Source organism: Arachis hypogaea, chromosome 9 (genome assembly GCF_003086295.3).
Source record: "Arachis hypogaea cultivar Tifrunner chromosome 9, arahy.Tifrunner.gnm2.J5K5, whole genome shotgun sequence".
NCBI classification, from domain to species: Eukaryota; Viridiplantae; Streptophyta; class Magnoliopsida; order Fabales; family Fabaceae; genus Arachis; species Arachis hypogaea.
Genome location: NC_092044.1, coordinates 45,709,059 through 45,719,620, shown reverse-complemented (window position 1 = coordinate 45,719,620; position 10,562 = coordinate 45,709,059). Strand labels below are relative to the sequence as shown.

General features: G+C 36.3%; 1 non-coding gene across 1 annotated transcript; it reads right to left on the bottom strand.

Annotated features, from left to right (window-relative positions):
• Window positions 1-2,469: 2,469 nt before the first annotated feature.
• Window positions 2,470-2,573, bottom strand: LOC112713683 (small nucleolar RNA R71). Its single transcript, XR_003158654.1, has one exon. It is a non-coding gene; the product is annotated as a small nucleolar RNA R71 (small nucleolar RNA).
• Between the last annotated feature and the right edge of the window lie 7,989 nt (window positions 2,574-10,562).

Here is a 10,562-nt window from a genome sequence, read left to right as displayed (position 1 = left end):
AGATTTACAAGATGACCATAGCTTGCTTCAAGCCAACAATCTCCGTGGGATCGACCCTTACTTACGTAAGGTTTATTACTTGGACGACCCAGTGCACTTGCTGGGTAGTTGTGCGAAGTTGTGAAAAAGAGTTGAGATTACAATTGTGCGTACCAAGTTGTTGGCGCCATTGAGATCACAATTTCGTGCATCAAGTTTTTGGCGCCGTTGCTGGGGATTGTTCGAGTTTGGACAATTGACGGTTCATCTTGTTGCTTAGATTAGCTAATTTTCTTTTTTTATTTATTTATTTTGTTCTTCAGAATTTTTAAGAATGAATTCTAGAGTTTCAAGATGATGCTTTTATCATCACAGGAGCTAGTTGATTCCCATCAATTTGGCTGTTGTATGTAATGTCCTGCTGAAGCTTGGCTAGCCATGTCTAATCTTTTTAGACTGAAGCTTTAGACTAACATTGTATGATTCCTAGAATTCTTATTAAAAATTTTGAGTTTCTTATTTCCTTTTTCAAAAAAAAAAATAAAATAAAAATACAAAAAAAATTATAAAATCATAAAATCAAAAATATTTTGTGTTTCTTGTTTGAGTCTAGAGTCAATTTCTAAGTTTGGTGTCAATTGCATGTTTTTAATAATCATTGCATTTTTCGAAAACTCATGCATGGTGTTCTTCATGATCTTCAAGTTCTTCTTGGTAAGTCTCCTTGTTTGATCTTGTGATTTTCATGTTGTAAGTCTTTTCTTGTTTTTCATATGCATTTTTGAATTCATAGTGTCTAAACATGAAAAATTTCTAAGTTTGGTGTCTTGATCTTCAAAGTGTTCTTGGTATTCATCTTGATCTTCAAAGTGTTCTTGGTGTTCATCTTGACATTCATAGTGTTCTTGCATGCATCATTTGTTTTAATCCAAAATTTTTATGTTGTGTCATTTTTGGTGTTTTTCTCTCTCCCCATAAAAAATTTCAAAAAAATCAAAAAATATCTTTTCCTTATTTTACTCATAATTTTCGAAATCTTTGAGTTGACCTAGTCAAAAATTTTTAAAATAAGTTGTTTCTTATTAGTCAAGTCAAGATTTCAATTTCAAAAATCTATCTTTTCTTTTTCAAAATCAAATCTTTTCATTTTCCTTTTATTATTTTCGAAAATTCTTTAAAATTAATTTTCAAAAATCTTTTTCTTAATTTAATCTTTTATTTTCAAAAACTTTACTAACAATTAATGTGATTGATTCAAAAATTTCAAGTTTGTTACTTTCTTGTTAAGAAAGATTCAAACTTTAAATTCTAAAATCATATCTTTTAGTTTCTTGTTAGTCAAGTCATCAACTTTAATCTTCAAAATCAAATCTTTCTAAATTTATTTTTCAAATCTTTTTCAAAATAAATTTCAATCATATCTTCTTAATCATATCTTTTTCAAAACATATCTTTTTCAAACATATCTTTTTCAAATCATATCTTTTTCAAACTTTAATTTCAAAATATATTTTCTAACTTCTTATCTTTTCAAAATTAATTTCAAAATCTTTTTCAAAACCACCTAACTAATTTTCTCTCTCTAACTTTCGAAAATTCCTCACCCTTTTTCAAAATTCTTTTTAATTAACTAATTGTTTTAAAATTTAATTTTAATTTTATTTCTTCTCCTATTTTTCGAATTCTAACTATATTTTCAAATAAAAACAAAAATATTTTTCTTTTTTTCTTAATTATTTTCGAAAACTCCTCTCTCTCTCTCATCTCCTTCTATTTATTTATTTATCTACTAACACTTCTCTTCAACTCATAATTCAAACCCTCTTCTCTTCTCTCTCTGAGTTCAAATTTTTCTCTTTCTTTCCTCATTTTTATTCTTCTTCTCTTCTACTCACATAAAGGAATCTCTATACTGTGACATAGAGGATTCCATACTTTTTTTGTTTTCTTCTCTCTCATATGAGCAGGAACAAGGAAAAAGGCATTCTTGTTGAAGCTGATCCTGAACCTGAAAGGACTTTGAAGAGGAAGCTAAGAGAAGCTAAAGCACAACAATCCAGAGAAAACCTTACAGAGAATCTCGAAAAAGAAGGAGACATGGCCGAACCCAACAACAATGCAAGGAAGATGCTTGATGACTTCACTGCACCAACTTCCAATTTCCATGGAAGAAGCATCTCAATCCCTGCCATTGGAGCAAACAACTTTGAGCTAAAGCCTCAATTAGTTTCTCTGATGCCACAGAACTGCAAGTTTCATGGACTTCCCTCAGAAGATCCTTTTTAGTTCTTAACTGAATTCTTGCAAATCAGTGATACTGTTAAGACCAATGGGGTTGATCCCGAGGTCTATAAGCTTATGCTTTTCCCTTTTACTGTAAGAGACAGAGCTAGAATATGGTTAGACTCTCAACCTAGAGATAGCCTGAACTCTTGGGATAAGCTGGTCACGACTTTCTTAGCCAAATTCTTTCCTCCTCAAAAGCTGAGCAAGCTTAGAGTGGATGTTCAAACCTTCAGGCAGAAAGAAGGTGAATCCTTCTATGAAGCTTGGGAAAGATACAAGCAACTAACCAAAAAGTGTCCTTCTGACATGCTCTCAGAATGGACCATCCTGGATATATTCTATGATGGTCTGTCTAAATTGTCTAAGATGTCATTGGACCATTCTGCAGGTGGATCTATTCACCTGAAGAAAACGCCTACAGAAGCTCTAGAACTCATTGAAATGGTTGCAAATAACCAGTTCATGTACACATCTGAAAGGAATCCTGTGAGTAATGGGATGCCTTAGAAGAAGGGAGTTCTTGAAATTGATGCTCTGAATGCCATATTGGCCCAGAACAAAATGTTGACTCAACAAGTCAATATGATTTCTTAGATTTCTCAGTTCATGTACACATCTAAATTTCTCATGGAAGGATCAACAAAAGCCTCAACAAGACTTTAACAATAATAATGGTGGAAGAAACAGGTTTAGCAATAGCAAGCCTTTTCCATCATCCTCTCAGCAACAGATAGAGAATTTTGAGCAAAACCCATCTAGCTTAGCAAACATAGTCTCTAATCTATCTAAGGCCACACTAAGTTTCATGAATGAAACAAGGTCCACCATTAGAAATTTAGAGGTGATGAACAGATAATTTATATGCTTTTTGGCATTATTTTTAGGTAGTTTTTAGTAGAATCTAGCTACTTTTAGGGATGCTTTTATTAGTTTTTATGTAAAATTTACATTTCTGGACTTTGCTATGAGTTTGTGTGTTTTTCTATGATTTTAGGTATTTTCTGGCTGAAATTGAGGGACCTGAGCAAAAATCTGACAGGAGGCTGAAAAGGACTGCTGATGCTGTTAGATTCTGACCTCCCTGCACTCCAAATGGCGCGCTCTAAATTGCGTTAAAAGGTAGACATCCAGGGCTTTCCAGCAATATATAATAGTTTATACTTTATACGAGTTTAGACGACGCAAACTGGCATTCAACGCCAGCTCCATGCTGCATTCTGGAGTAAAACGCCAAAAACACATCACAAACCAGAGTTAAACGCCAAAAACACATTACAACTTGGCGTTTAACCCCAAGAGAAGCCTTTGTACATGTAAAGCTCAAGCTCAGTCCAAGCACACACCAAAGTAGGCCCTGGAAGTGGATTTCTACATTTAGACTTATTTCTGTAAACCTTAGTAACTAGTTTAGTATAAATAGAACTTTTTACTATTATATTATCATCTGGGAATTAATCTTTGGACGTTTAGTTCTTAGACATTGGGGGCTGGCCATTTGGCCATGCCTAGACCTTTATCACTTATGTATTTTCAACTGTGGAGTTTTTACACACCATAGAATAAGGTGTGGAGCTCTCCTGTTCCTCGAGTATTAATGCAATTACTATTGTTCTTCTATTCAATTCAACTTATTCTTATTCTAAGATATTCGCTGCACTTCAACATGATGAATGTGATGATCCGTGACACTCATCATCATTCTCACCTATGAACGCGTTCCTGACAACCACTTCCGTTCTACCTTAGATCGAGCGCGTATCTCTTAGCCTCCATTCCGAAAGATCGGAGTCTTCGTGGTATAAGCTAGAATTATTGGCAGCCATTCCTAAGATCCGGAAAGTCTAAACCTTGTCTGTGATATTCTGAGTAGCATCTGAGAGGGGATGACTGTGACAAGCTTCCAACTCGTGAGTGTTGGGCGTAGTGACAGACGCAAAAGAATCACTGGATTCTATTCCGACATGATCGAGAACCGACAGATGATTAGCCGTGCGGTGACAGCGCATTTGGACCATTTTCACTAAGAAGACGGGAGGTAGCCATTGACACCGGTGAAACCCGAACATATAGCTTGCCATGGAAAGGTGTAAGAATGATTGGATGAAAGCAGTAGGAAAGCAGAGATTCAAAAGGAATACAATATCTTCATGCGCTTATCTGAAATTCCCACCAATGAATTACATAAGTATCTCTATCTTTATTTTATACTTTATTTATTTTTATATTTTTGAAAACCATTATAACCATTAGAATCCGCCTGACTGAGATTTACAAGATGACCTTAGCTTGCTTCATACCAATAATCTCCGTGGGATCGACCCTTACTCACGTAAGGTTTATTACATGGACGACCCAGTGCACTTGCTGGTTAGTTGTGCGAAGTTGTGAAAAAGAGTGATATTACAATTGTGCATACCAAGCTGTTGGCGCCATTGAGATCACAATTTCGTGCACCAAGTTTTTGGCACCGTTGCCGGGGATTGTTTAAGTTTGGACAAATGACGGTTCATCTTGTTGCTCAGATTAGGTAATTTTCCTTTATTTTGTTATCAAAAAGTTTTCAAAAATCTTTCAAAATTTTTCTTTGTTTCTATTTTTTTTAAATAATTTTCGAAAAATCCAAAAAAAAACAATTTTAAATCATAAAAACAAAAATATTTTGTGTTTCTTGTTTCAATCTAGTGTCAATTTTTAAAGTTTGGTGTTAATTGCATGTTTTTTAAAATTTATGCATTTTTTCGAAAAATTCATGCATGGTGTTCTTCATGATCTTCAAGTTGTTCTTGGTAAGTCTTCTTGTTTGATCTTCATATTTTCTTGTTTTGTGTCTTTTGTTGTTTTTCATATGCATTTTTGCATTCATAGTGTCTAAGCATGAAAAATTTTTAAGTTTGGTGTCTTGCATGTTTTTTTTTTCTTGAAAATTTTTCAAAAATAAATCTTAATGTTCATCATGATCTTCAAAGTGTTCTTGGTGTTCATCTTGACATTCATAGTGTTCTTGCATGTATCATGTGTTTTGATTCATAATTTTTATGTTTTGAGTCATTTAGTTGTTTTTCTCTCTCTTCATTAAAAATTCAAAAAAGCAAAAAATATCTTTTTCTTATTTTACTCATAAAATTCGAAATCTTTGGTTTAACTCAGTCAAAAAATTTTAAAATAAGTTGTTTCCTGTTAGTCAAGTCAAGATTTCAATTTTAATTTTCCTATCTTTTCAAAATCATTTTCAAAAACCAAATCTTTTTCATTTTTTATTATTTTTGAAAATTTTTAAAATTGATTTTCAAAATCCTTTTCTTATATTTATTTCATGTTTTTCGAAAACTTTACTAACAATTAATGTGATTGATTCAAAAATTTTAAGTTTGTTACTTTCTTGTTAAGAAAGATTCAATCTTTAAATTCTAGAATCATATCTTTTAGTTTCTTGTTAGTCAAGTAATCAATTTTAATTTTAAAAATCAAATCTTTTTAATTTCCTTTTCAAATCTTTTCCAAAACAAATCTCAATCATATCTTTTCAAATCATATCTTTTTCAAAATCTTTTCTAATTTTTTATCTTTTAAAAATTGATTTTCAAATCTTTTTCAACTAACTAATTGACTTTTTGTTTGTTCCTTATCTTTTTCAAAAACCACCTAACTACTTTCCTCTCTCTAATTTTCGAAAATCACCTCCCTCTTTTTCAAAATTCTTTTAATTAACTAATTATTTCAAATTTTAATTTTAAATTTTATTTCTTCTCTTAATTTTCGAAAATCACTAACTATTTTTCAAAAACAATTTTTGAAAACTCTTCTCTTTCTTCTCTTAATATTAAAATTTGAACCGTCTCTTCCTCTCCGTGTTCAAATTTTTCTCTTCTCCTTCTTCTATTCTTTTCTTCTTCTACTCACACATAAAGGAATCTCTATACTGTGACATAGAGGATTCCTCTTCTTTTCTGTTTTCTTCTTTTTCATATGAGCAGGAGCAAGGACAAGAACATTCTTGTTGAAGCAGATCCTGAACCTGAAAGGACTCTGAAGAAGAAGCTAAGAGAAGCTAAAGCACAATAATTCAGAGAAAATCTTACAGATAATCTCGAAAAAGAAGACATGGTCGAACCCAATAACAGTGGTCGAGGCGCAAGGAGGATGCTTGGTAATTATACTACACCTACTTCCAATTTTTATGGAAGAAGCATCTCAATCCCTGCCATTGGAGCAAACAATTTTGAGTTGAAGCCTCAACTAGTTGCTCTAATGCAACAAAACTGCAAGTTTCATGGACTTCCATCAGAAGATCCCTATCAGTTTTTAACTGAGTTCTTACAGATCTGTGATACTGTTAAGACTAATGGAGTAAATCCTGATGTCTACAAGCTCATGCTTTTCCCTTTTGCTGTAAGAGATAGAGCTAGAACATAGTTAGACTCACAACCTCAAGATAGCCTGGACTTTTGGGATAAGCTGGTCACGGCCTTCTTGGCTAAGTTCATTCCTCCTCAAAAGCTGAGCAAGCTTAGAGTGGATGTTCAGACCTTCAGGAAAAAAGATGGTGAATCCCTCTATGAAGCTTGGGAAAGATACAAGCAGTTGACCAAAAAGTGTCCTTCTAACATACTTTCAGAGTGGACCATTTTGGATATATTATATGATGGTCTATCTGAGTTCTCTAAGATGTCACTGGACCATTCTGCAGGTGGATCCATTCACCTAAAGAAAATGCCTGTAGAAGCTCAAGAACTCATTGACATGGTTGCAAATAACCAATTCATGTACACCTCTGAGAGGAATCTTGTGAGTAATGGGACGCCTCAGAAGAAGGGAGTTCTTGAAATTGATGCTTTGAATGCCATATTGGCTCAGAACAAAATGTTGACTCAGCAAGTCAACATGATTTCTCAGAGTCTGGATGGATTGCAAAATGCATCCAACGGTACTAAAGAAGCATCTTCTGAAGAAGAAGCTTATGATCCTGAGAACCCTACAATGGCAGAGATAAATTACATGGGTGAAGCCTTTGGCAACACCTATAACCCTTCATGGAGAAATCATCCGAATTTTTCATGGAAGGATCCACAGAAGCAAGGCTTCAATAATAACAATGGTGGAAGAAACAGGTTTAGCAATAGCAAGCCTTTTCCATCATCTTCTCAGCAACAGACAGAGACTTCTGAGCAGAGCCCCTCTAGCTTAGCAAACATAGTCTCTGATCTATCTAAGGCCACTTTAAGTTTCATGAATGAAACAAGGTCCTCCATTAGAAACTTGGAGGCACAAGTGGGTCAGCTGAGTAAGAAAATCATTGAAACTCCTCCTAGTACTCTCCCAAGCAATACAGAAGAGAATCCAAAAAGAGAGTGCAAGGCCATTGATATAATCAAAATGGCCGAATCCAACGAGGAAGGAGAGGACGTGAATCCCAATGACAAAGACCTCATGGAACGTCCTCCAGACAGAAAGGAGTTCCCTATTGAGGACCTAAAGGAATCTGAGGCTCATATAGAGACCATAGAGATTCCATTAAACTTCTTTCTGCCATTCATGAGCTCTGAGAACTATTCTTCCTCTGAAGAGGATGAAAATGTAACTGAAGAGCAACTTGCTCAATATCTAGGAGCCATCATGAAGCTGAATGCCAAGTTGTTTGGTAATGAGACTTGGAAAGATTAACCTCCCTTGCTCATTAGTGAACTAAATACATGGGTTCAGCAAACTCTACCCCAAAAGAAACAAGATCCTGGTAAATTTTTAATACCATGTACCATAGGCACCATGACCTTTGAGAAGGCCCTGTGTGACCTGGGGTCAGGTATAAATATTATGCCACTCTCTATAATGGAAAAACTGGGAATCTTTAAGGTACAAGCTGCAAGAATCTCATTAGAGATGGCAGACAAGTCAATAAAACAAGCTTATGGATTGGTAGAGGACGTGTTAGTGAAGGTTAAAGGCCTTTACATCCCTGCTGATTTCATAATCCTAGACACTGGGAAGGATGAGGATGAATGCATCATCCTTGGAAGACCCTTCCTAGCCACAGCAGGAGCTGTGATTGATGTTGACAGAGGAGAGCTAGTCCTTCAATTGAATGGGGACTATCTTGTGTTTAAAGCTCAAGGATCTTCCTCTGCAACCATGGAGAGGAAGCATGAAAAGATTCTCTCAATACAGAGTCAAACAAAGCCCCCACAATCAAACTCTAAGTTTAGTGTTGGGAGGCCACAACCAAACTCTAAGTTTGGTATTGAACCCCCATAATCAAACTCTAAGTTTGGTGTTGGGAGGTCCCAACAATGCTCTGAACATCTGTGAAGCTCCATGAGAGCTCACTGTCAAGCTATTGACATTAAAGAAGCGCTTATTAGGAGGCAACCCAATTTTTATTTATCTATATTTCTATTGTTCTTTTATGTTTTATTAGGTTTATGATCATGTGGAGTCACAAAACAATTGCAAAAATTAAAAATAGAAAAAAAATAGTAGAAGAAAAAGCACACCCTGGAGGAAGAGCTGTTTGGCGTTTAAACGCCAGAAACAAGCATTTGTCTGGCGTTTAACGCCAGAAACAAGCACCAAGCTGGCGTTTAACGCCAGAAACAAGCATTAGTCTGGCGTTCAACGCCAGAAACAAGTTACATTTGGGCGTTTAACGCCAGAAACAAGTATCAGTCTGGCGTTAAACGCCAGGATTGCATACAAAGGGCGTTTTACACGCCTAAAAGGTGCAGGGATGAGAAATCCTTGACACCTTAAGATCTGTGGACCCCATAGGATCACCTCAGGATCTGTGGATCCCACAGGATCCCCACCTACCCACTTCTCTCTTATTCACACAATCCAATAACACTATACCCTTCACCAATCACCTCAATCTCTCTTCTCCATTACCCCTTCACCAATCACATCCATCCACTCTTCCCTATAAACCCCACCTACCTTCAAATTCAAAATCTCTTTTCCACCCTAAATGACCAAACCCAAACCCCTCTCCCTCCACTATATAAACCCCTCATTCCTTCTTTATTCTCACACAACACAACCCTTTCTTACCCCCCTTGGCCAAAACCCACACTTCTCTCCCTCTCCTCCGTATCTTCTTCTACTTCTATTCTTTCTTATTTTGCTCGAGGGTGAGCAACATTCTAAGTTTGGTGTGGTAAAAGCATAGTTTTTTTGTTTTTCCATAACCATTTATGGCACCTAAGGCCGGAGAAACCTCTAAAAAGAGGAAAGGAAAGACAAAAGCTTCTACCTCCGAGTCATGGGAGATAGAGAGATTAATCTCAAAGGTCCATCAAGACCACTTCTATGAAGTTGTGGCCAAGAAGAAGGTGATCACTGAGGTCCCTTTCATGCTCAAGAAAAATGAGTATTCGGAGATCTGACATGAGATCCAAAGAAGAGGTTGGGAAGTTCTTACCAACCCCATTCAACAAGTCAGAATATTAATGGTTCAAGAGTTCTATGCCAGTGCGTGCATCACTAGGAACCATGATCAAAGCATAAACCTAAACCCAAAGAATTGGCTTACAATGGTTCGGGGAAAATGCTTAGATTTCAGTCCGGAGAATGTAAGATTGGCGTTCAACTTGCCTATGATGCAAGAAGACGCACGCCCCTACACTAGAAGGGTCAACTTTGATCAAAGGTTGGACCAAGTCCTCATGGACATATATGTGGAAAGAGCTCAATTGAAAAGAGACTCAAAAGGCAAGCCGATTCCATTGAGAAGACTGGATCTTAAGCCTATGGCTAGAGGATGGTTGGAGTTCGTCCAACGCTCCATCATCCCCACTAGCAACCGATCCGAAGTAACTGTGGATCGGGCCATCATGATCCATAGCATCATGATTGGAGAGGAGGTAGAAGTTCATGAAGTCATCCCTCTAGAACTCTACAAAGTAGCCGAAAAGCCCTCCACCATGGCAAGGCTAGCTTTTCCTCATCTCATTTGCCATCTATGCAACTTAGCTGGAGTTGTCATAGAAGGAGACATCCTCATTGAAGAGGACAAGCCCATCACTAAGAAGAGGATGGAGCAAACAAGAAAGCCCATTCATGGATCTCAAGAGACGCATGAGGAAGTTCATCATCAAGAAATCCCTGAGATACCTCAAGGGATGCATTTTCCTCCAAACAACTATTGGGAACAACTCAACACTTCTCTAGAAGGATTGAGTCATGACATGAACTAATTAAGGGTGGAACACCAAGAGCTTCCATCATTCTCAATGAGATTAGAGAAGATCAAAGAGCCATGAGGGAGGAGCAACAAAGGCAAGGAAGAGACATAGAGGAGCTCAAGG